The sequence below is a fragment of the Lepus europaeus genome, chromosome 15 (genome assembly GCF_033115175.1).
Source record: "Lepus europaeus isolate LE1 chromosome 15, mLepTim1.pri, whole genome shotgun sequence".
Lineage (NCBI taxonomy): Eukaryota > Metazoa > Chordata > Mammalia > Lagomorpha > Leporidae > Lepus > Lepus europaeus.
Window position 1 is genome coordinate 84,850,858 of NC_084841.1, and position 25,137 is coordinate 84,875,994.

Genomic DNA, 25,137 nt, shown 5'->3' on the forward strand with positions numbered 1-25,137 from the left:
CTACAATCAACTTATATTTGACTAAGGTGCTAACACCAATCCCTGGAGCAAGGACAGTCTCTTCAACAAATGGTGCTGGGAAAACTGGATTTACACATGCAGAAGTATGAAGCAAGACCCCTAACTTACACCTTATACAAAAATCCATTCAACATGGATTAAAGATCTAAATCTACAACCCAACACCATCAAAATACTAGAGAACATTGGGGAAACCCTGCAAGACATTGGCACAGGCAAAGAGTTATTGGAAAACACCCCAGAGGCACAGGCAGTCAAAGCCAAAATAACCAAGTGGGATTACATCAAATTGAGAAGCTCCTGTACTGCAAAAGAAACACTCAGGAAAGTGAAGAGGCAGCCAACAGAATGGGAGAAGGTATTTGCAAACTATGCAACTAGTAAAGGGTTAATAACTAGAATGTATAAAGAGATCAAGAAACCCCACAACAAAAAACAAACAACCCAGTTAAGAGATAGGCAAAGAACTTAAACAGATATTTTTCAAAAGAGGAAATCCAAATGGCCAACAGACACATGAAAAAATATTCAGGATCATTAGCCATCAGAGAAATTCAAATCAAAACCACAATGAGGTTTCACCTCACCCCAACTAGAATGGCTCTCACACAGAAATCAACAAACAACAAATGCTGGCAAGGATGTGGGAAACAAGTACCCTAATCCAATGTTGGTTAGAAAGTAAACTGGTAAAGCCACTATGAAAGACAATATGGAGATACCTCAAAATCTGAATATAGACCGGTACTATATGACTCAGCCATCCCACTCCTGGGAATTTACCCAAGGGAAATTAAATCAGTAAATAAAAGAGTTATCTGCACCCTTATTTTTATAGTACTTCAATTCACAATAGCTAAGACATGGAATCAACCTAAATGCCCATCAACCAAAGACTGGATAAAGAAATTATGGGGTATGTACACTATGGAATACTAGCAATTATTTTAACTTAATTGACATTTATAGAACACTAAATCCAACAACTACAGGAAAATCCAATCTTTTCTCTTTTTTCTTTTTTTTTTTTTTGTGAAATAATAGCATAGACTTAATAGAACATTATGCTACCATTTGAAACAAAATTTATGGCTTAATGATATTTTTATAAGATAATTAGTATATTGACTATAAATATGTTAACAAATACATATTTTTAAAAATAGCACTCAGTGTGTCCAAACACTAATGGAGTTTCAGTGATGGAATTTGGGACTCTTTACTTTTGGAATGTTCATTCTTCCATGTATACATTACATATACACAACAAGATAGATCATACTAAGTTGCAAAACAAGTGCTCATAAACTTTAAAAAACTAAAGTCTTGCAAAGTATGTTCTCTGATCACATTGTAATTAAAATAAATAATAAGATTTTTAAAAAGAAATCACATATTTGAAATTAACACTACATTTTTAAATAACCCAGTGGGTCAAAAAGCAATTCATAATGGAAGTCAGAAAATATTTCAATATAAATGACTTTGATTATAGCGCTCATGATATTTCTATTTCAGTACATCCAATACCCTTCCCCAAGGAGCTGATCCCATCCTTTCAAGTTGCTCTCGGGGCCATAGGAAAGGGTAAGAAGAATACAAGATATCAAACTTTATAGAATGCAGCTAAAAAGGTGATTAGAGAAATCATAATTATAAATGCATATACAGTTATACACCTGCATAACAACATCACAGTCAGTGATGAGCTGTGAATATGATGATTATCCCGTAAGATTGTAATGGAGCGGAAATTTCCTACCACCTAATAATGTCATAGCTGTCAGTAACATTATGTGTCACTCACATGTCTGTGGTGATTCTAAAATAGAAAAACCTACTGTTAGGGCCGGCGCCGTGGCTCACTTGGTTAATCCTCCACCTGCGGCGCCGGGATCCCATATGAGTGCTGGGTTCTAGTCCCGGTTGCTCCTCTTCCAGTCCAGCTCTCTGCTGTGGCCCTGGAAGGCAGTGGAGGATGGCCCAAGTGCTTGGGCCCCTGCACCCATGTGGGAGACCAAGAAAAAGCACCTGGCTCATGGCTTTGGGCCAGAGCGGCCATTTGGGGAGTGAACCAACAGAGGGAAGACTTTTCTCTCTGTCTCTCTCTCTCTCACTGTCTTTAACTCTGTTAAAAAAAAAAAAAAGAAAAGAAAAGAAAGAAAGAAAAGGAAAGGAAAGCCTACTGTGTGGCTGATCTACACCATCTAGGTTTGTGTCAGTACACTCCAATGTTCCCACAACATGGAAATCACTGCAGGGCACACTTCTCACAATGAATCCTGGTTGTTAAGTGACACATAACTGTACTAGAAAAGAAGGTCTAAAAATAGTAACTTCAGTTTCCAAGCTAAGAGGCTAAAAAAGTAAAGTAAGTTCAAAATAAGTGGAAGCAGGAGATAATAAAAATAAGAACAGGAAGTGATAAAAGGGAAAACAAATAAGAAGAAAATTAACAAAGAAAAAAAGTATCCTTTGAAAGGATTTACAAAAGTGATATACAAGCTAGACTGATCAAGAAAAGGAGAGAGATACAATACATCGATATCAAGAACAGAATATATTGAAACACATCCTAAACAACTTAGATAGCATGGACAAGTTCTTTGAAAATCATAACTTATTAGACTGACAAAAAATGAAGTAGAACTATTGAATAGATCTTCAATTGAAAAAAAAAGAATTTTTTTTATTAAAAAATATTCCTTCAAATAAAAGTGTAGACCCAGATGCTTCCACTAATGAATTTTATTGAATATGTAAGGAAGCAATTTCAACTGCCATATACAAACTCTTTCAGGAAAATGTAGCAGGAGGGACTGAACACTTCCTAATAAATACAACAATGATAGTAGCTATTTAAAAGCAGAGCAACATAATTGTGATATTAGAAAACATTAAACATTTGAGCTTATAACAAGGCAGGAAAATATAATTTTTTTGTGTTTAGTTAAAAAGCAGGAAAATGCATACAGTTGTTTGTATGGTATAATACTTTGTGCTTTTTGAAGGATAACTTTTTTATTGTTTAATATTTATTTATTTATTTATTTATTTATTTATTTGAAGGGCAGAGTGACACAGGGAGAGATAGAATCTTCCATCCTTTGGTTCCCTCCCCAAATTGCTGCAATGGTCAGGGCTGGGCCAGGCCAAAATTCCTCAGGGTCTCCCATGTGGGTAACAAAGGCCCAAGTACAGGGTCACCTTCTGTTGCCTTTCCCAAAGCATTAAAAGGCAGCTAGTTTGAAAGTAGAGTAGCTGAGACTCAAATTGGCACTCCAATGTGGGATCCTGCATTGCAAGCAGTGGCTTAACCTATTGTGCCACGTCAGCCCCAGATGATCTATTTATTGTTTTTTATTTCTTTAATAGCCCAATAAGTAATACATGTATATATCTAAGAAATAACAAAAAGCAGTAAGGAAAGCTTCAAGAATTACAAGGATTAGATAGTGAAGAAAAATATTCCTTCCCTCTTCACCTTCCTTTTATAACTTTTCCCCAGAGATACTCAGCAAATTCTCTTCAGTCTTTAGAGTAATATCCCTGATATGTACATCCATATGTAATATGGATTCTGTTGTTTGTGGAACTATCATTTTTAAAGACATTAAAATTTTTAAAAATTCCTAATTTATTCAGATTTTTCTCATTCTAAATAAATATTTATTTTCTTACCCAATTTTTAAATTACAATTTCAAGTTGTTTTAAAGAGGATCCTCAAAACTGTAAACATTTCATCCTATACAAAAATTGGATCTTTTCCTGTTAAATATGTTATGTTTTGTAGCCCTATATTGCATGATCATGTGTTCAACAAATTGTTATTGAGTGCTTAACAATATGACAGCCACTGTGCTGAACACGGAGAATACACTAATGAAGAAGGATGCAGAATACAATGGTGAAGTTTACTCTCATAGATTCTATAGGGTTTCCCCAGATCCACCAACAGAGAAACCCCAGGAGGAGGGAGAAAATTAATAAGTGCCCTAGATAATTCTTGTAACTAAGCAAGTACCAGAGACATAGGGTGCTTCAAGTCTCAGCCTTGCCTTTTCCCTGACTTGTTCCTGATTTGATTCTGACCATATGTAAAGATACAACTGCGGCTCTGCAGATCATATGGCATCCTTTAAATGAGTATGAGACTTTGTTCTCTACTGTGCTGCAGTCTATGCACACTCATCCACTATTATTTTCAATATATGTGACCGATCAGTTTGATAGACATTTATTGAAAGTCTACTAGATGCTGGGAATTAAGGCTATAAATATAATCTAATTAAATACATAATTTCTGGGGCTGGTGCTGTGGTGCAGTAGGTTAATCCTCTGCCTGCAGCGCTGGCATTCCATATGGGCACTGGTTCTAGTCCTGACTGCTCCTCTTCCAATCCAGCTCTCTGCTATGGCCTGGGAAAGCAGTAGAAGATAGCCCAAGTGCTTGGGCCCCTGCACCCACATGGGAGACCAGGAGGAAGTACCTGACTCCTGGCTTCGGATCAGCGCAGCTCTGGCCATTGAGGCCATTTAGGGAGTGAACCAATGGAAGGAAGACCTTTCTCTCTGTCTCTCCCTCTCACTGTCTGTAACTCTACCTCTCAAATAAATAAATAAAATCTTTAAAAAAAACAACAACAACATAATTTCTGCCTCTAATGAGATAAAATAGGAGATATATGATCTCCAAAGATGGTTTCCTTTTTTTTTTGTATTTTTTATGTTTTTTTTTAACTTTTATTTAATGAATATAAATTTCCAAAGTACAGCTTATGGATTACAATGGCTCCCCCCCCCCATATCTTCCCTCCCACCCGCAACCCTCCCCTTTCCCGCTCCCTCTCCCCTTCCATTCACATCAAGATTCATTTTCAATTCTCTTTATATACAGAATCAAAAATGGTTTCTTATCTGTTCCTTTCTGGTTTGTGTGTGCATACTGCTCATAATATCAAGATGTAGACTCTAAATATTGCTTCCGTTGAATCCGGACTGGCAGACCAACAACATTCAGCAGAAACAATGTCCTGGGAATTCCTAGGCTACATGATAGAAAGTTCTAAAGTTTCTGTGTCTCATCTTAGAATGCTAGAAAGACATTAAGAGCAACTTCCCCGGCCCCCCACTCTGTTGCTCTGTTGGGACCGGGGAACCTTACCCAGGAGCGGAACCCCAATAAAAGCCTGTGAATTAATTGATTCGTCTGCCTGGGAAGATTTGTTATGCGCCGGACACCTTGCAGATGGTGCTGAAACCTGGGAGCTGAGGGTTCGTGCCTCCCCTTTCTGGGTTCGAGGCCCCCTCGTTCCTTGAACCTGTCTGGTGCCCCAGGCTGACTATGGACCCCACTCGACCAACTGTAAGTAACTTCTCCCTTGCTCTCCCTCCCTCCTCTGGGTTGGCCCAGTCTCTGAGATCTCCGGCTAGCTCTCCGTCCGGACAGAGACCTCCAAATCGTGTGCATGTGGGCTCTGTTCTCCACTGTTTAGCCTCCCAGCGGCTGTTGGATATGTCCCATCGCTGTCTTGGCCCCGTAGAGGACTGACCTCTAATCCATCTGCTGAAGTTCGGGACAGGGGACGCCTTGACCGAATTTCAGTAGATCCGGGCTACTGGGGAGACCAAGGGATCTGGCCAATCTTGAGGGTGGGATTCAAAATGCCCCCTGGCCTGCCTCCTAAAGAACTTGAAGAAACTGGGACTGGCCCAGGACCTACGCCTAATCTTCTACTCCACCCAGGCATGGCCTAATTACCTTGAGAATTTCTGCCGCAGGGAGAGAAAATGGTCAGAGGTCCCATATGTCCAGGCTTTCTGAAACCTCCGCTCCCATCCTACTCCCTTCTCCCTTACTTTCCTCTCTGCCTGCTCCACAGCCCAGGTCTTGCTGGCCAAGATCGGGCTCCCACCTCCTAAGGGTGCCTCTTCTGTGTTACTGCCAAACTCCCCACCCTCCACCTTTTCAGACCCTCCTGAGTTCCTGGGGACCCCACAGCTAGCCAGGAACCTCCCGCCCCAATATGCGCATTCTTCCGCCCTGCCCCACCCCATGTCCTGCCTCTCCTCTGCCATTGCTGGAAGCCAGGTAGCCACGTGCCCAACCACCAGTATCAAGCTCCCCACCCCCATCCTAATAGGATGCTCCTGCTTCCCTGGCCGCAATCCGGCAAAGTTTTAAAAGGACCTGTTCCTGAACACATGGCTTTCTAGCCTCCTCCTCTGGTCTCCTTTCTATTCTCTCTTCTCTCCTGCTCTCTCTTCTCTCCTCACTAGCTCCTCTCCTTTCTTGTCTCTTACACTCTCCTTCTCCCTCTTTTTTCCCTTCTTCATCCCACCCCTCCGGTCTGCTGGGTTTTAGGTCAAGTGCCTAAGCCCCACGTGGCCAACTGAATATGACATCATGGGCCCAAGGTGTTCTTAGGAAAATTGCAACTGTAACTAGACACTGAGTTTGAAGGAATTTCTCTTTGAATCTAGGAAGATCACTACCTTTGAAAATATCACTTTGTAACTTGCTGAACTTACTTTGCAATTTATTTTAACAGGTTTCCGGGCAATCGGTACGCAATGAAACAGTAATGGGTAATTAGTACTTGTTTTAGATGAATGCAATTTTAATTTTAATCGAATACAGATAGTGATATTTAATATCAGCATCTTAAGTCATTTAGGTGTAACTGCTAATTTAAATTGGGTAAAGGCAAATGAGATAATGTGTCTAAATGTAAACTTTTGTATACTCAGCATGTTATATTCTATAAAAAGTTTTTGGGTTAGTTTATAAACTGACTATGAAAAGAGTTCAACATTGCTTGGAGTAACTCAGGATGAAATTTGATGTGTTACCTTAATCTTAATCTGAGACTTTTAACAGGTTATTTCAAAACATAAAGTAAGGAAATTGGCAGATGGAAAACATCACAAGTATAGAAATGTGCATTTGGTAAGGAAGGTTAAAAGGAAAGAGATATTTTTAATAAAGAAAGGACAAGGTTTGTAAGATTGACTTCATCCTGATGGCGAGTTTACTCTAGACTGGAATGGAAATGATGGAATGTTTCAAGTAAGTTGGAGAGGGTGTGTGGAAGTCACAGAAGGTTATGAAAGAAATTTTGGATCTTAATGAGAAAGCCACAGAGGCCTAAAGAGTTAAATGTTCTATAAAATCCTACAGGTGCTTTCAAAAATGCTATGTGAAGTAAGCACGTGCCTCTTGTTGAGTTTATAATAAGTTTATAATTTTAAACGTGGCAATTTAAAGTCTTTTGTCATCCACAGTTTTATATATCGGATTTGCTGTTCATAAAACTAAAGCATTGTTGGTTCTGTGCTTACTGTCCTCCTATAGGTTCTGATGGAATTTTTCCAGTCACATCTATTGTATTCAGTATTTTTGGATGCTCTGTAAACAGATGAAACCAATAATGTATTATAGGTACCAACTGAAAATATGGTTGGCTGAGGTTACTAAGAGCAGAAAGTAATTCGAATCAATTGGTAAATTAAAAAACAGTTAAAGAGTTTAAAAAGCTAGTATTGACACTGCTATATTTGTTATCTAATGAATGAAACTACTTTCTAAATCTTCATTTGATATTACTATTGTCAGTAAGTGATCTAGGACTTGAGCACCCTCTTGACTTGCATCCTCTGGTCTGCTTTAACAAAAAATCAGGAGGAAAAGAAAGCTAGGCATCAGAAATGGAAAGATAGGTGGCAGCCTATTAATGGCTGTTCTGTACAGTGATCTGCCCTCAAGGAGCCCCAACAGGCCAGTTCACTGCAGTGGCTTTCAGTGTGGTAAGCCTGGGCTTCAGCAGAAATCAGCTTGTGAAGAGCCCTGGTAGCTCTGCCAGCCAAGAGTTGGATCACTGGAAATGGACCTGCCCTGGAGTTGAAGGACTTCAGGTCAGAGCCACAGATCTTATTGGCTCTAAGTTGAAAAGCCCTTCACTCAGCCCAACTTCCAAAGTGACCACTGCAGCTGAGGGGACAGCCAAGTAGGGTCAGAAACATTATAGGCAGAACTGTAAATTTCCTGTTAGAGATGCCACCTGCCTTTACTTGGCCAGCTCTCCTCCCAGACCAGCCAGGTAATGGAAGTCAACAGGGTACCTTCCCCAAGAAGGTTCACACCTCCTTTAGGATGTACCCTATGTGAAGAGATAGGTCTGGGCCTCTTAACTTACAAGGCCTAAAGCCCACCAGATTATTATCAAGCCCCTTCTGTCAGGTTCTATTTGCCTCTCAATCAGCAAACTTAGTTGAGGCTGAGACAGCACCTTTCTTGGGTCCTCTAATAGTGACTCTGTCCTTTGTTCTAGACCCTGTCTAGCCAACTTGGGCCTCATTCCTTTGTAATCATAGCCTCTACTCTAACATCAGTGGCTCTACTCCCAACCTGTGTGTACTGATGGTCCTCTCCTCCACTTAATTTGTATGATTATTCAAAATTTCTCTACAGACAAACCCCACTACCTGCAAAAGTTGAGTGGCCTTTCTCCCGGTCTCGGCTGGGATCAGATTTAAACCACGTCCATCAAACCATCCTCACAAGGGTCCAGAGACCCCCCTCATTTTCTCTCCTCTATGAAATCCTTTCATTACCTGGTTAATGCCACTCTTAGGATCATTGGTTGCTATTCTCACCCTGACTTGTATACTACAGTGTCTGTTTAAGTGTTTACAGCTGGTGATAATGGAATGAACCAAGGCCTTCAGCAACCAGGCGGTCAACCAGATGCTTCTCCATCCATACATGCCTGTCCCTGTGGAGCCCCAAGATACCCACAGTGGGCCCCTGTAGACCACATCCTCAGTCAGCAGGAAGTAGCCAGAGAGACTCATCATCGCCCCCTTTCCTATCATCAAAAGGTCAGGATGGTAGCTTTGGGATCCGCAAGGAGGGAAGGCCTACACTTTCGGGAATGGAGAGGCCTACTTCCGGGGAAGAGAAGTCCTTGTCAAGGTCCCCACGAGTGCCTAAAGGTCAACCAATAAGGATCAGACCCACCTCAACCTTTAACCCCCATGCCCTGAATCTATAAAAGGAGCTCTCCCAATCTCTGACACGCGACTTCCCAGGCCCCTGCTCTGTTGCTCTGTTGGGACTGGGGAACCTCACCTGGGAGCAGAACCCCAATAAAAGCCTGTGAATTAAAAAAAAAGAAAAGAAAGACATTAAGAAATTCAACTACTCTGTGTTCACTCTAATGTGGAAACTAGGCATATGGAAAAGTCACAGGGAGAGAGAGAGATTCCTGCCAACATCCAGCTGTTTCTGTGGAGGCCACAGAGAAGTCAGTGAAGAATCCTTCTTGGTTGGCCAGTTCCAGCTGACATCTGATTGCTACCATATGAAAGACCCTAAGGGAGATCTACTCACGGGATCATGAACAATAATAATAAACTTGTTTTCAGGCTACTATATTTTAAGCAATGAATAGATAATTGGAACAGACCATAAACAATTTTAATAAGACATAGCCAGCTCCCTCATCAAACAAAGTGGAGAGCAATAGAAAGGGGAGGAGAGGCATTTATTCCAGCCTAACCAGAGAAGGGAAGGAGAGCAGAAAGAGAAGAGAAGGGAGGACAGGCAGAGGAAACTGTCAAGGACTGTCTGAGCTAAGCCTTAAACTACGAGGAAGGAGCAAGTCAAAGAAAGGATATGGAGAAGAAAGTGCATTACAGGAAGAAATAGCACCATAAGTAAGGGCCAGAAGTGTGAAACATAAGGCAATAGGGGACTTCGAAATATTAATACATACACAATAGAATCACTAAGACATAAAGTTCAGATTGGTATGAAACAAGTAGTCATGTGTTAACCCTTGGATGGCTTTGAATGCCAGTCAAGACTTTGAACAGTACCTTGTGAGCTCAACTTCATAGTTTTCAAATTTTAGGGGAAATAGAACATGGCAAGTCATAGGATGAATGTGGTATATCTTTGTGAAAGTCTGTGACATTCAATAGAAAGCAACTTAATGTGATACTATCTTTATATTTAAGCAAATGCAAATACAGTAGGGTGTATATTGCCACATATTTACTAGTGAATTTTAAAGATAATTCAAGAGATCTTAAGCAGAAGACTGCCTGCTTTAAAGCCATTGGCTAGGTAGCTTTACTTTACCTGCTATTGTCATGTCTCTAGGAAAATTTGACAAGGTGATGAGGAACCACTGAAAAGGAACAACTAGAGGCTGGCACTGGGGCATTCTGGGTAAAGTTGCCCATGTAATTGCTGCTTCGAGTCCCATCTGCTCCACTTCCAATCCAGCTCCCTGCAAACTGCACCTGGGAAAGCAGCAGAAGATGGCCCAACTCCCTGGGCCCCTGTACCCACATGGGAAACCCTACTCCTGGCTTCGAATGGGCCCAGCTCCAGCAGTTGCGGCCACTTGGGTAGTGAACCAGCGAATGGAATCTCTCTCTCTCTCTCTCTCTCTCTCTCTCTCTCTCTGGCTCTGCCTCTCCCTCTCTGTAACTCTGCCTTTCAAGTAAGAAATAATATTGATAATAATAAAAAGGAACAACTGAAAGGACATAGACAATTGCAAATTATTTATATTACAGATGTATTTTGAAGCAAATTTGGGTATACCGAACCACTTCTCCAAGTCTCACATTAAAATTTGTAACAAGAAGAAATTAAAGTAGAGAATCTCTGGGCGCTAAAATTTAATGAGCTAAAAATTATCCTGACCAATTATTTAGTAATACTAACAAGATTAGAGCAAGATGATGACCCAAGATCATCAACCTGTTTTTCTCCCCTGGAGGGAAAAAATATTCAAAACAAAACAAAAACAAAGCAAAGCCACACAAATTCCATAATCTTATTTTAAAATAAGAATATATCTTACTGAAAGACCAGAAATTTAGTTAATCCCATGAAAACACAAAAGACAGATGGCAGATAAGATCAGATTAATATTCAGAAGAGAACTCTTTCATAATTTGAGAGTAGCTCTGGAGTTTTCCATTCTTTCATTCGTTCACTCATTTGTGCACATACTGATTCAGATAATATATAGACAGTGTCAGGCACTGTTTTAAGCACTAACAATAGATGTAAACAAAATAGAATTATCATCTTCATGGAGCTTTCAGTCTGGCCAGGAAAACAGAGAAGAAACAAGTAAATAAATAAGTAAATTATATATACTGTATGATAATAACAAGTACCACGAAGAACAAAATAAGGCAGGGTAAGAAATTAGACCAGAAAGTGGGGTTAAAGTGTGCTATTTTCAATAGGACAGTCAAGGAAACCCTCTCTGATCAGGTGACATTTAAATAGAGACCTGCAAGAAGTAGGTGAGAATGCTAGCTACTCAGCTGGGGAAGAGAATTTCAGGCAGAGTGAACAGTAATTATAAGAGTACTTCATAAGACTTGTGGAAAAATGAATCTGAAAGATGAATTATATTTTGTTGTAAAAAATTAAAATTCATGTATAGTTTTTCATAATACTTATTTAGATGAACCTATAGAAGACTCTTCATATACCAATCACTATATAAGTAGCAAGTGAAGTTAACAAGGCTATGGATAAACAAAATTAGTGAGGGGCAGTGTTGTTGTGTAGTGGGTAAAGCCGCCACCTGTGATGCCACCAGACTCCCATACGGGTGCTGGTTTGAGTCGTGGCTGCTCCACTTCTGATCCAGCTTCCTGCTAATATGCCTGGGAAAGCAGTGGAGGATGGCCCCAAGTCCTTGAGCCCCTACACCCTTGTGAGAGACTCAGAAGCAGCTCCTAGCTCCTAGCTTTGGTCTGGCCCAGCCCCGGTCATTGCAGCCATTTGGGGAGTGAACCAGGGATGGAAGATTCTCTGCCTTTCCCTCTCTCTCTTTCTATCTCCCTCTTTCTCTCTCTCTGTACTCTGCCTTTCACATAAATAAAATAAATATCTTTTTTTAAAAAATTAGTGATTAGGATGTTTTAAAAAGTTAAATTGTTCTCACATTCTAGGCACAACAAGGAAATGACCCTCCAATTTTGCCTCAGTGTTCCTTTCATCCCATCACATACTATGCAAGCATATTTCCTTTCTTCTATTAAACAAGTGATCTTAAAGTATTCGTGGGAAACATGTATAAAAATAAAAAAACTGTGCATGGTCTTCAAAATAGCTTGCACCAAATAACTTATCTTTTTAAAATTATTTATTTATTTGAGAAGCAGAGAGAAAGAGAGCAAGCTTCCATCCACTGGTTTACTCCTCAAATGCCTGCAATGGCTGGGGCTGGAATAAGCTGAAGCTGGGATCTAAGAACTCAAACCAAGTCTCCTACATAAATGGCAGTGACCAACTTGAAATATCATCTGCTATCTCCCAAAGTTACAGGAAGTTGGAATCTGAAGCTAGAGCTCATATTGAACCCATATACTACAAAATGTGGGATGCAAGTGTCCTAACTGGTGTCCTAACTGCTGACCAAACATCTGCCCAAAACTTATCTTTGAAATATATTCATTTTTTAAAGTATGCTTGTAGATGTCTAGAGCAGAAAATGGAAAACAAAAACATTTCTTTTTTCTCTTTCTCTTCATAGCCATCACATACTGGAATCACTGTTTTCTGCGGCTAGAGATTTCTCTCTACTCTCTCTTCAAATGTAGTCTGTGCTTCTCCAACCCTTTCTTTCCACAGTGCTCCTTCAATTACATCAAAACTTTGAGGAGTTAGTGTACCTCTTAGTTTCAGTCCTTTTAAAACTCACCTTTAGGAAAAACTTTGATAGGGAATTCATTCCTCCCCCTACCCCACTTTATGGAATGATCTTTCAAAATTCTTTTCAATTATCTTTAAGAATTAATTTCTGACAGTGGAATTTTAATTTCTAACAAACTGGTACAGGGATGGTAGTTGGATCTTTAGGTTAGTAGTTTTCCCTCTAACCTTCCCTCTGCCTCTTGGAGCTATAACACAGGATCTCTTTTCCAGTAAAACTAGCTCTGTTTTCAACAAACCACAAAGTATAGCTATCTGATCTGCCCTTAGTCCATGTCACTTTGATCTGTTTCCTTTCAGAGGTATCTCCTTCTCAAAAATCCAGGAGGAACTGGAAAAGAGTTGAAAGGAGCTCTTTTTCTCTTTCCTTCAGATTGAAATGACCTAAGTTGCAAGGACTGGGTGATATCAGTGTCTCTGGGAAATACAAAGTGCAGTCAACAAAGAACAAAATACATCCCAGACAACATTTAACCAAAAACAACCCTTCAACTGATGAACTATTGCCTAAATCAATGGCAGCTTACAATGGATTTATCTGTATAAACAAATAAATATGGAGACCCTGAATACAATAAAGCACCAGCCTCCAGAATTTCTATAAGAAGGATTGGCAGCTAAACAAGATCTAAGCATTGATGCCTTCATATCGAACATGAACAACATTTCTACTGCTGGATAAGAAGGAATGTAATATTTTAGTAGTTTATAACATAGAGTGTTAAAAGTTTCAGATCTGTAGCTTTAACATTTTTTTTCACATTTGCATGTTCTTTTTTTTTAACTTTTATTTAATGAATATAAATTTCCAAAGTACAGCTTATGGATTACAATGGCTTCCCCCCCCCCCCAATAACTTCCCTCCCACCCACAACCCTCCCCTTGCCCGCTCCCTCTCCCCTTCCATTCACATCAAGATTAATTTTCAATTCTCTTTATATATAGAAGATCAGTTTAGTATATATTAAGTAAAGATTTCAACAGTTTGCACCCACATAGTAACACAAAGTGAAAAATACTGTTGGAGTACTAGTTATAGCATTAAATCACAATGTACAGCACATTAAGGACAGAGATCCTACATGATATTTTTTAAAAATTGATTAATTTTCTATGCAATTTCCAATTTAAAACCAAGTTTTTTTTTTTCATTTTCAATTATCTTTATATATGGAAGATCGATTCAGTATATACTGTTTCAGTACTAGTTATAGCATTACTTCACATTGGACAACACATTAAGGATCCCACATGAGACGAAAGTACACAGTGACTCCTGTTGTTGATTTAACAATTTGACACTCTTGTTTATGGCGTCAGTAATCTCCCTAGGCTCTAGTCATGAGTTGCCAAGGCTATGGAAGCCTTTAGGGTTCGCCGACTTCGATCTTATTCCAACAGGGTCATAGTCAAAGTGGAAGTTCTCTCCTCCCTTCAGAGAAAGGTACCTCCTTCTTTGATGGCCCCGTTCTGTAGCTTTAACATTTTAAATTCATTACTCAGTGTGGAAGGTCTATAGTCCCAGAAAACCAATACCACTTTATATGATGTTAAGACGTTGCTAGAAGAGGCTCAAATGAAGATTACTGAGGGAGCCCAATAAGTAAGTACACAGATTATAAAACTCATACAATGGCCGGCGCCGCGGCTCACTAGGCTAATCCTCCGCCTTGCGGCGCCGGCACACCGGGTTCTAGTCCCGGTCGGGGCACCAATCCTGTCCCGGTTGCCCCTCTCCCAGGCCAGCTCTCTGCTGTGGCCAGGGAGTGCAGTGGAGGATGGCCCAAGTGCTTGGGCCCTGCACCCCATGGGAGACCAGGATAGGCACCTGGCTCCTGCCATCGGATCGGCGCGGTGCGCCGCAGCGCGCCTACCGCGGCGGCCATTGGAGGGTGAACCAACGGCAAAAGGAAGACCTTTCTCTCTCTCTCTCTCTCTCACTGTCCACTCTGCCTGTCAAAAATTAAAAAAAAAAAAAAAAAAACTCATACAATGGATTCAACTTTACTTGATGAATTACTGAAAGGTAGATATAGAGCTTTTTGAGGTTCTGATTAAATACAAAGTGTGTTCCCTTGCTCCTTTTATAAATAGCGAGTCACCAAGTAAACATCAACAATATGGGAGTTAACATTAGCCTCTCTACACCTGGGACAAAACTGAACATCCCCCAAAGACTTCTAAGCTCCCTCCTTCAATTTGTGTCTTTGATATCGCTTCTTGTTTTCAGCTAGAGGCTTGAAATTTCACAAGGGAAGAATGACTTATTCAAGGAACTCGTGGCCATGGCCTAAGGAACCAGCATTACAAAAGTGACTAAGTATATTAATACTAATCACTGCAGCTGTCCCATACAGTACTCCTTGTTAGGTATTCCTTTAGTCTCTTAGTGGATATTACTCATTTAATTCATTCAAAACTCTATAAGGTAATCATTATTCCCTATTTACAGAGAACAAGTCTATGACTTTACAATGATGTGAAGTCATTGCTAACATTACATAGCTACAAACTGCCACAATTTGAAGCTAAGCACTCTGGATCTGAAGCAACATTCAGAGCCACCTGAGCTCATTAAATTAGTTAATCAGTTATTCATTTTTCTCATCAAATATTTATCAAGTACGCACCATGTTCTCAGCACTGTGATAGGCCCTTGGGCACACAGGAATGAGTTATATCAGATGTGGTAGCCGCTCACACAGAATGTAAAGCCTAGCAGGGAACATGAATATTAATCACATAGTTACACAAACACATGTGAAATTGTAATGTGACTGGTGCACAAAGGAGGTATGTGTGATGCCTCGAGAGTCAACCAGGGAGGCAAGGGAAAGTTCTGCTGGGAACTGACAGATGCACTAAATACAAAGGACAGGCGGCCTTAAACAAGACAGAGAGGAAAAGGAAGAGATTCCAAGTCAGATAAAACACCTCAGACAAGTCTGTGTGGTGAACAGGAACAGGCAGAGTACTAGTAATTGGTGGAGAGCTAGCATGGAGGGGATGACAGGGAGGGAGAAGAAGAAGAGTACAAGACCAGGCTGGGAAAGTCCAGAGCACAAACCTGGCAGGGGTTTGCAGGCTATGTTCAGTTATACCTTTACCTTATGACTTTTCCAAATACGGAGAGTTTCTAAATGGGATAGGTGGATGGCGCAATTACATGAAAAGATTTGTGCTTTAAAAGGATCATTCTAACTTTCATGTGAACAATGGGAAGAGGATCAGCATATAGAACAGAAAGAAACAGATTATTGAAAGAGTCGTTAAGTGAGAGTTGTCTGTACTAGGATGATGATAGTGATAAAGAGAAGTACATAAAATCAAAGTATTGTCGGCAGGGAAGTCAATTGAACTCTCTTGGCAAATGGGCTAAGATATTTTGGTCATGTACAACTATTTTGGGTTTTTTGACAAATAAAAATAACCCTAAAGTGTTGAGATGAGTGAAGCAGATGGCTACTACATTCCAATGAAGGCAGGTCAAACCAAATTCTTTCATATAAATCAGTTTTTGTTTGTTTGTTTGTTTTTTTGACAGGCAGAGTGGACAGTGAGAGAGAGAGACAGAGAGAAAGGTCTTCCTTTTCCGTTGGTTTACCCCCCAGTGGCTGCTGTGGCCGGCACACCGTGCCAATCCGAAGCCAGGAGCCAGGTGTTTCTCCTGGTCTCCCATGCGGGTGCAGGGCCCAAGGACCTGGGGCATCCTCCACTGCACTCCCAGGCCATAGCAGAGAGCTGGACTGGAAGAGGAGCAACCGGGACAGAATCCGGCGCCCCGACCAGGACTAGAACCCGGGGTGCCGGTGCTGCAGGCGGAGGATTAACCTATTGAGCTGCAGCACCGGCCTAAATCACAGTTTTAAAACAACTATTAACAAGGAGACCTATGAGGCTACTTTAAGAAAATTCATGGAAAATGGAATTAAACAATGTTTATTTTGGCACAAAAGTTTTGAAGTTCACACATAGGTTTTTTATAACATATACCTTTCATGAACTACCTGAAGACCTTTCTTGCATGAATTTAAAAATTTTTTTGCATCAAAATAAAAATATTTTAATTCAATTATCCATGAACTTTTAGAAGTATACTATATATACAGTTTATATAATCTCTTCTATAAGGTAAATTAAGCTTCAATTCTCAGTCATTTTATATATATACAATGAGGTATATCCCATTATGTAGAACAAATTACTCCACAACTTGGTGACTTGAAACAACAGTAAATATTTACTATTTCACAGTCTCTTGTAGATCAGGGATTTGAGAGCAACTTGCTGGGTCATTTCAGTTCAGGGTCTTGCAAGAGCCTAGATGTTGGCTGTGGCTGTTAACTTAAGGCTCCACTGGGGCTAGAAGATCTGCTTCCAAGATGGCCCACACATGTAACTGGCAAATTAATTATCAGCAGAAGACCTTAGTTCCACCCCACATGCATCTTCCCATACCAATACATGAAAAGTTTTGCAATATGGTGACAGTCTTTTTCCATAACAGGTAACTCAGGGGAGAACAAAGTGGAATTTTCAATGTCTCTTATTGCTTAGCATCAGAGATCACATGCAGTCAATTCAAGAATATCTCGCTGACTACAGAGGTCAGCTATTTGATATGGGTGAGGACTGCAGAGATGAACTTCAAGGATCACTGATATTAGGTCACTGAATATGTCCCCCAAAAGTTCATGTGCTAGAAACTGAGTTCCCAATGCAGCAATGTTGAGAGATGAGACCTTCGGGTGATTGAGTAATGAGTGCTCTGCCCTTGTAATGGATTAATGGAATAACCCAGGGGTGGTTTTGTTATAAAAGTGAACTCTCTCTGACAAGCTCGCTCAGTATTTCCATGTTCCCTCCATCATGTTATGTTGCAGGAAGAATAGCATCAAAAGATCTTTGGCCATACTCTGGGACTTCTCAGGCTCCAGATTCATGAACTAAATAAATATCAGTTCTACACAAACTACTCTGTTTTTGGTATTTTGGTACAGAAAATGGACTAAGGCTGTCTCACTGAGGATCACCTGAGGTTGGCGATCATATATGGCTGACTACAACATGCATGAAAGTTTCACTTAGGTAGATACAGCAATCTTTTGAAGCAGGAATCAGGCAACCAGATGCCACTTTATTAAGAAAATTGGATATAGGATGTTTTAGAGAAAAAATCTTAGACATAGGTTATGATGCTTACTATGTTTTCATATTCAATTCTGGAAAAGTAGAATGTGTAAAATATATTAGCCAATCCACATACTTTGAACAGCACCAATTTCATTAATGAAAACAAATTGCTAATACGCACTATGTTAGCTAGCAAATTCTGGTGTAGTCCAAGATGACTAAACACAGTGCATTTGTTATGATTTTCTCTGGATTGTGGACTTCTGATTAGCTGACCATATCTGAAAAGGCGAATTCTTAATTATAGCAAGCAACAGTATTTATTGATGTGGCCTAAGTCAACTCACAAATATATTCACTCATAATAACACATTATCTATGCTTAATTATTTGAAAGTAAACTAAAGACATCATAATACTGTACTTGACTGGAAAGTACAACTAATGAAACAAAAAACTATCCTGACAAAAGATAGTCGCCAAATGGGTCTGCTCATACTGGACGGAGTGATTTACTATGAAAATTACTGAATGGTTATTAGCAAGGCATTTTATATTTTATATAATAAAATATAAAATATTTTAAAAATATTTATTTTTATTTATTTGAAATGCAGAATTACAGAAAGAGAGGGGGAGACAGAGAGATCTTCCATCTTCTGGTTCACTCCCCGAATTGCCCCGATGGTCAGAGCTGGGCCAAGCCAAAGCCAGGAGCCTGGAACTCCTTTGAGGTCTCCCACATGGATGTCACAGGCCCAAGTACTCAAGCCATCTTATGCAGCTTTTCCCAAGTGCAGTAGCAGGAGCGGGATTGGAAGTGGAGCAGCTGGAACCAGAACCAGTGCTCACATGGGGTTCTGGTGTGACAGGAGGTGGCTTAATTGGCTTGCACCACAATGGTTTCTTGTTTATTTTTATTTTTAAGTACAAAGCATTTAAATTATATTATAGGGTTTATATTATAGAACTACATGAGTTAATAATTTCAGAGCACTTAGTACAAGTGCTTGGCACATAGTAAAATTGTCAGTAAATGTTACTGATGGTGGTGATGATGGTGATAATGGTGGTGGTGGTGATTATCTGACAACTTCAGATAGATTCATGCTTCTTCATGATTGCCAATTGTATTGAACACTTTCCAATGCTACCTGATTTGTCTCCAGAGCTAAAGCTATTGTTCCTTCAGTTGCTGGGAACACTGTTGACCGACAGCTCTCAAAATGTCAGCTCCACACAGGAATTTTCCTCAGCCTTCCTCAGGGTCACAACCTCTTCCTGGGGTAGTGTTTATCGAATGACTGGTTATGGATTCACAATCTGGGACACCTATGAAAGGCTACCCTAGCTTCAGAGCCACTTGCAGGATCAGTATAGGCTTTCTTATAATTATATCACAGCCCAGATGTGAATACAAAGAACATTCTCTAGGCTGGTGCCACAGCTCACTAGGCTAATCCTCCGCCTGCAGCACCAGCACCCCAGGTTGCTCTCCTTCCAGTCCAGCTCTCTGCTGTGGCCCAGGAAGGCAGTGGAGGATGGCCCAAGTGCTTGGGTCCTGCACCTGCATGGGAGACCAGGAGCACCTGGCTCCTGGCTTCGGATCGGCACAGTGCGCTGGCCGTAGTGGCCATTTGTGGGGTGAAACAACGGAAAAAGGAAGATCTTTCTCTCTGTCTCTCTCTCTCACTGTCTAACTCTGCCTGTCCAAAAAAAAAAAAAAAAAAAAGAGAGAGAGAGAGAGAGAGAACATCCTTTAATAAATTTTACTGTACACAAATCTGATTCCTAGTTTCTGCTTCCCAGGGAACATGACCAAGAATGTCAATATTATTTAGTAAATTAGAAGACTGAACAGACAAACATATCCATTTTTATTGGTTAGTAACAGTTAACACAAGGGGTAAATTTGAGACAACATATTATATAACAAAAAGCAGGGCTGTACTTTATTCGGAAGATCTATGGGAACATCAATATTCTCAGCCTCCTTCAGCTGCTGGTGGCTATGGCATTCCTTGATCTGTGGCCACATTCCCCCAGTCTCTTTCCCCATGGTCACACTGTCTCCTCTTCACTGTGTCTTTTCTTCTGTCATATGAGGTTACATGACATTGGACTTATGGCCCATCATATAATCCAGAACAATCTCCTTATCTCATGATTCTTCACTGTGTTGTAGCTACAAAGATCTTGAAAGTAAAGTAAGATCCACTGGTTCTAGGATTAGGAGATGAAGTTGTCTTTTGGGGAATGGCCATTTACCTACTACATCTTGTTTAAGGATACATTTTTACCCCTATTTCCTCTAAACTTTGCCTCTTTAAATTTTGAGGAAATTGAAGAAAACTCTTCTTTCTTCATCATCTTAAGTTTCAAGACTTATGTCTTTAATTTGAGCATTTGACCACTTATTTCATAAGTTCAATCTATTCCTTTGCTTCAGTTACTTTTTTTTAGGAATGAATATGACACCAAAGAAGAGAGGACTTAATTAACCAGCAAATACAGTCATGTGCTACCTAACCACACAAACGGCATACTTCTGAAAAATGTGTTGTTAAGTAATTTCATCAATAGCACTGTACAGTGTGACCATCTTAGAATGTACTTGCATCTTAGAATGTACTTAGACTGTACTTGCACTGGAAGTGACTTCAAACAATAAAGTTATACAGAAAACATGAAATGTATGAGTCTACTTTTGGCATAACACAGCATATTGTTCTACAGAAAACTTTTTTTTTATAAATAGGAATACACTCTATAACCATGATAACAAGTAAAGTATAGTAAATGTATAAACCAGTAAAATATTTATTATCATTATAAAATGATATGTATTATATGTAATTTCAAGTGATAAGCTTTAATATTGATTTTTACCATGTTGGCTGAAACTGACCTTTCTGGAGATTTGACTATTATTTATCTCCTTTGATTTCTCAAGAAATCAGATCAATAACTCTGTTTGGGTTTGTTGATGTGAGGCCTTAACCTGGGTGACTCCATTTTGGTTTGGTATGTTGGGACTTAGAGTAAGAGCTCCATCTAAAACAATGGCCTCCCATAAATTAAGTTTAACAGTATTAAAACAGAACTAAACACAGGTTGGCTTGACCCCACAAACATGTCTTTTTATGGTGTCAACCTATTTCTCAAGTTTCCTTTGTAGAGATGAAGCAAAACCTTAGTAAGGGAGTTCTGCTTTCTTTGTCAGCTCTAACCACACATTAGAAGCTGCAAAGAGGCTTTTCCCTTCCTTGACCATCTCCTAGTTCTGAACAGAATTTTAAAAAGACCATTTCTTTGTCCTCTCAACAGGTTTTTGCAAGTCTCACCTCATTTAGGGGCTTCAGGTTTCTTGACATCATCCTTTAGGGCCCATGTTACCTTCTTATAATTATCCTTGGTATGTTGTTGCTTTCTTTCAAGGTTTCTGTCACTTCCAATTAGCCAAGCAATTCTTCCTTGTTGGTCAGAATTAGGCTCCTCAGTTTCACTGCTGGGACATTAAATCATGAGAAAGGCAAGTCAAAAACTTTTTCAGATGTTTTGATTTTAGCCCACCGAAACTTTCAAAAGGTGAGCAATTATTTGGATTTTCTTTGTTGATTGCTACATTACTACAGATGCTGACAAATATATACTGTAGGGCACTGTGGTATCAATAATAAATTATCAAGAATTGCATGAGGCATTTCATGTTTGGAGCCAGTTTTCAACCTGTTGGATAAAACATTTCAAGGCAGTTTCAAGCTTTCCAATATCTTCATACATGTGGTTATTCTGATACACTCCCATTTCTCATCCCCCACTCAAGTTTACCATATAAAGCAATACTTTTCTTATTTCTAATAAACTTATTTGTGTGTCACATTTTCAGTGTAATCCCAAACCAGAAAGTGAGAAGTGAATGTGGGGAGTATGACCTCTCCAAAACAAAATATATGTCAGGAAGTCTACAAAGATCAGCAAGCAAAAGGCCATGAATTTGGGTGGGAAAAAGATTATACCTTAATTTTGCCTAACTTCCAAGTAAAACTTATATTTCTTCCAATTGTGAACATAGGCAATAAACCAGAATACTATTAGAAGTGACCTTTTCACCTATAAAAATCACAGATGTTTTCCTATTACTATTGTAAATATCTCAAGATATAATTGGTGCTCATTACTTCAAAATGATAGCTATTATTAGACCCTCCACTTAGATTTTACTTAATGAATTAATGAAATACTCATGTATAGTACACATTTGTTAAACATGTTTATGACTGTATTTTAGTATTGGTTTAACTTATAATCCTACCCTGCATTGTAGTTTATGCACATATAGGTATTAATTCAAAAAAGGCTCTACAGGTTCCATCAAAGTGCCAAAGGGTTCCATGACATAAAAAAAAAGGTTAAGAATGTATTATGGCCTCAGTTACTGTGGGTAAGATCATATAGTCTGGCATCACATTATGTGGATTCAAAATCTACTGTGTTACTTATGATATGACTTTGGCTAAGTTTTGTATTGTCTTTGTGACTCAGATTCTTCATGAGTAAAATGGAGATAATACCCACTTAAAAGTCTCATTATGAGAATGAAGTAATATTTGTCTGTAAAGAACTTAACCCAATAACAGATACATGGTACACTATATAAATCCATAGCCACCCAGACAAAAAAGATTTCATTCAGATCTTATTTACATTTATTCCACATACAGGTTTTTTCTTATTGTATTGTCACTAAGATTTAAAATTATGCTGTTAAATATTGAGCAGCTTAAAATGAACATTTATAAAATACATGTATGATACAAAGAAGAAAGACACAACAAAGAAACATACATCTACCATCCAGTTTAAGGAGTAAAGGGATTATTTTAAAAATAATGAACATATAATTTATTATCCAAAGAATGACAGTTTTGAGAGTGCAAAAGTGCTCTATTAGTCATCATACCAGGAAAATAGGCACATCAGGACTCTTTCACGAAAACCAATGTGTGTCATTACCATACTCTGAAGATCCTTGTATGCCTCTTCCTCATTCCATCCCTTCCTTCTGCATAAAATTGCTACCTTCAGTTTTGTAGTTAGAATCTTTTATCTTTAATTTGTAGATTTACTTAAGCTATTGTTTACTTTCATTGGTTCTTTAATTTATATAAGCAGAATCCTACTGTAATATTCTTTTGTGAAATTTTTTTAGCTCCATATTTTGTCATTGAGATTCATCCATGTCCATGGTCTTATAAATCATTTTTTGTACTACTGTACTCTACTACATAGGTATACATAATGTATTCAACCACTCTGCTATTTAAAGTCAGTGGAGTTGCTTCCAATTTTGACTGTTATAAATAAGAGTTATGCATCTTCTTGTTCATGTCTCCTGACACACATTTTTTCCTGGACCATAGAAGGTATGCACTTTAAAGTGTATTAGATAATGTCAAGTTATTTTTCAAACAGATTATATTATATAAATTTATACATTATTTAGCAATGTGTATTTAAGTATTTTGATAACATTGCCAGACTTCATCACTTGTGCTTAACTTATAGGTAAGGACAGTTATTTCTTCACGGTTAGGTATTTCTTCAAGTTTTCTCCTGTATGACTTGCCTGATGTGGACATGAATGAGGGTGAGATGGAGGATATTATTTTCTTTATTATTGAATTGTAGTAATTTTTTGAACAATCTGGATGCTAATCTTTCTGCCAAAAATTCGTGTTACAAAGATCTTCCATTGTGTGACTTTTTACTTTTCCTGTGGTGTCATTTTTTCCTTTTTGATGTTTTAAAAACCATATGTAACATAATGCAAAGTAGAATAAACCCCCAATTACCTATTACTCAGTTTCAAAAATTGCCAACTCATAATCAATCTTGCTTCATTTACACTACCAACTACTTTCCCCATCTTAAATTTTGAAACATATTCCAGACATTATACCACTACATCTCTAAACATTTCAATACGCATCTTTTAAAAAAAAAAGCAGCGATATTTAAAAGTTACCATGGCTATATAAAAATAGTTTTTAACAATTCATAGTATTACCAATATTCAATAAGCATTCAAGTTTCTTAACTATCAAAGTTTGTTTTAATCTGTTTGGGGATGGGTGCTAAGCCTCGCAGTTAGGACCCCATTTAAGATGCCCACCTCCCACATAAAAGTACCTGGGTTTGAGTCCCAGTTGCTACTCCTGATTCTAGCTTCCTGTTAATATATACCCTGGATGGCAGAAGGTAACAGCTCAAGTACTTGGGTCTCTGCCCTCCTGAAGGGAAATTTGGAATGAGTTCCTAGTTCTTGGCTTCAGTCTTGGCCAAGACCTGGCTGTTGCAGACATTTGGGGAATGAAACAATGGATGAGAATTCTCTGTGTCTCTTTCTGTCTCTGCCTCTACCTGCTTCCCAAGTAAATAGATTAAAATGATTATTTTTAAGCATTTTATTAAGCCCTGTGGTTGGTAACCTAAAAATTGTACCTAATGCACCCTATCCCTGGGTATTCATTTTCTTGTGTAATACTCTTTCATGCTAGATTTGTTTTGGTCTGTGTGATCAACAGGCTGGTGACATTTGCATGATGATACATCACTTTTGATGCTGGATAAAACAAGATATAAAAGACAAGGTGGCTGGCGCCGCGGCTCACTAGGCTAATCCTCCGCCTTGAGGCGCCGGCACACCGGGTTCTACTCCCGGTTGGGGCGCCAGATTCTGTCCTGGTTGCCCCTCTTCCAGGCCAGCTCTCTGCTGTGGCCAGGGAGTGCAGAGGAGGATGGCCCAAGTACTTGGGCCCTGCACCCCATGGGAGACCAGGAGAAGCACCTGGCTCCTGCCTTCGGATCAGCACGGTGTGCTGGCCGCAGCACGCCGGCCGCAGCGGCCATTGGAGGGTGAACCAACGGCAAAGGAAGACCTTTCTCTCTCTCTCTCTCTCTCTCTCTCTCTCTCTCTTTCTCACTATCCACTCTGCCTGTCCAAAAAAAAAAAAAAAAAAAAAAAAAAAAAAGACAAGGTGGCTTCTGCCTCTTTCCCTTTACCTGGATTACTTGCTTCATGGAGGACCAAGCTGCTCTATGGAGAGGCAGATATGCTGAGGAAGCAAGATAGTCTGCTTCACAGTCAGTGAAGAACTCAAGTATCCTGCCCATAGTCATGTGAATAACCCATCCTGGAAGTGGATCCTCTATCACTAGTTAAGACATC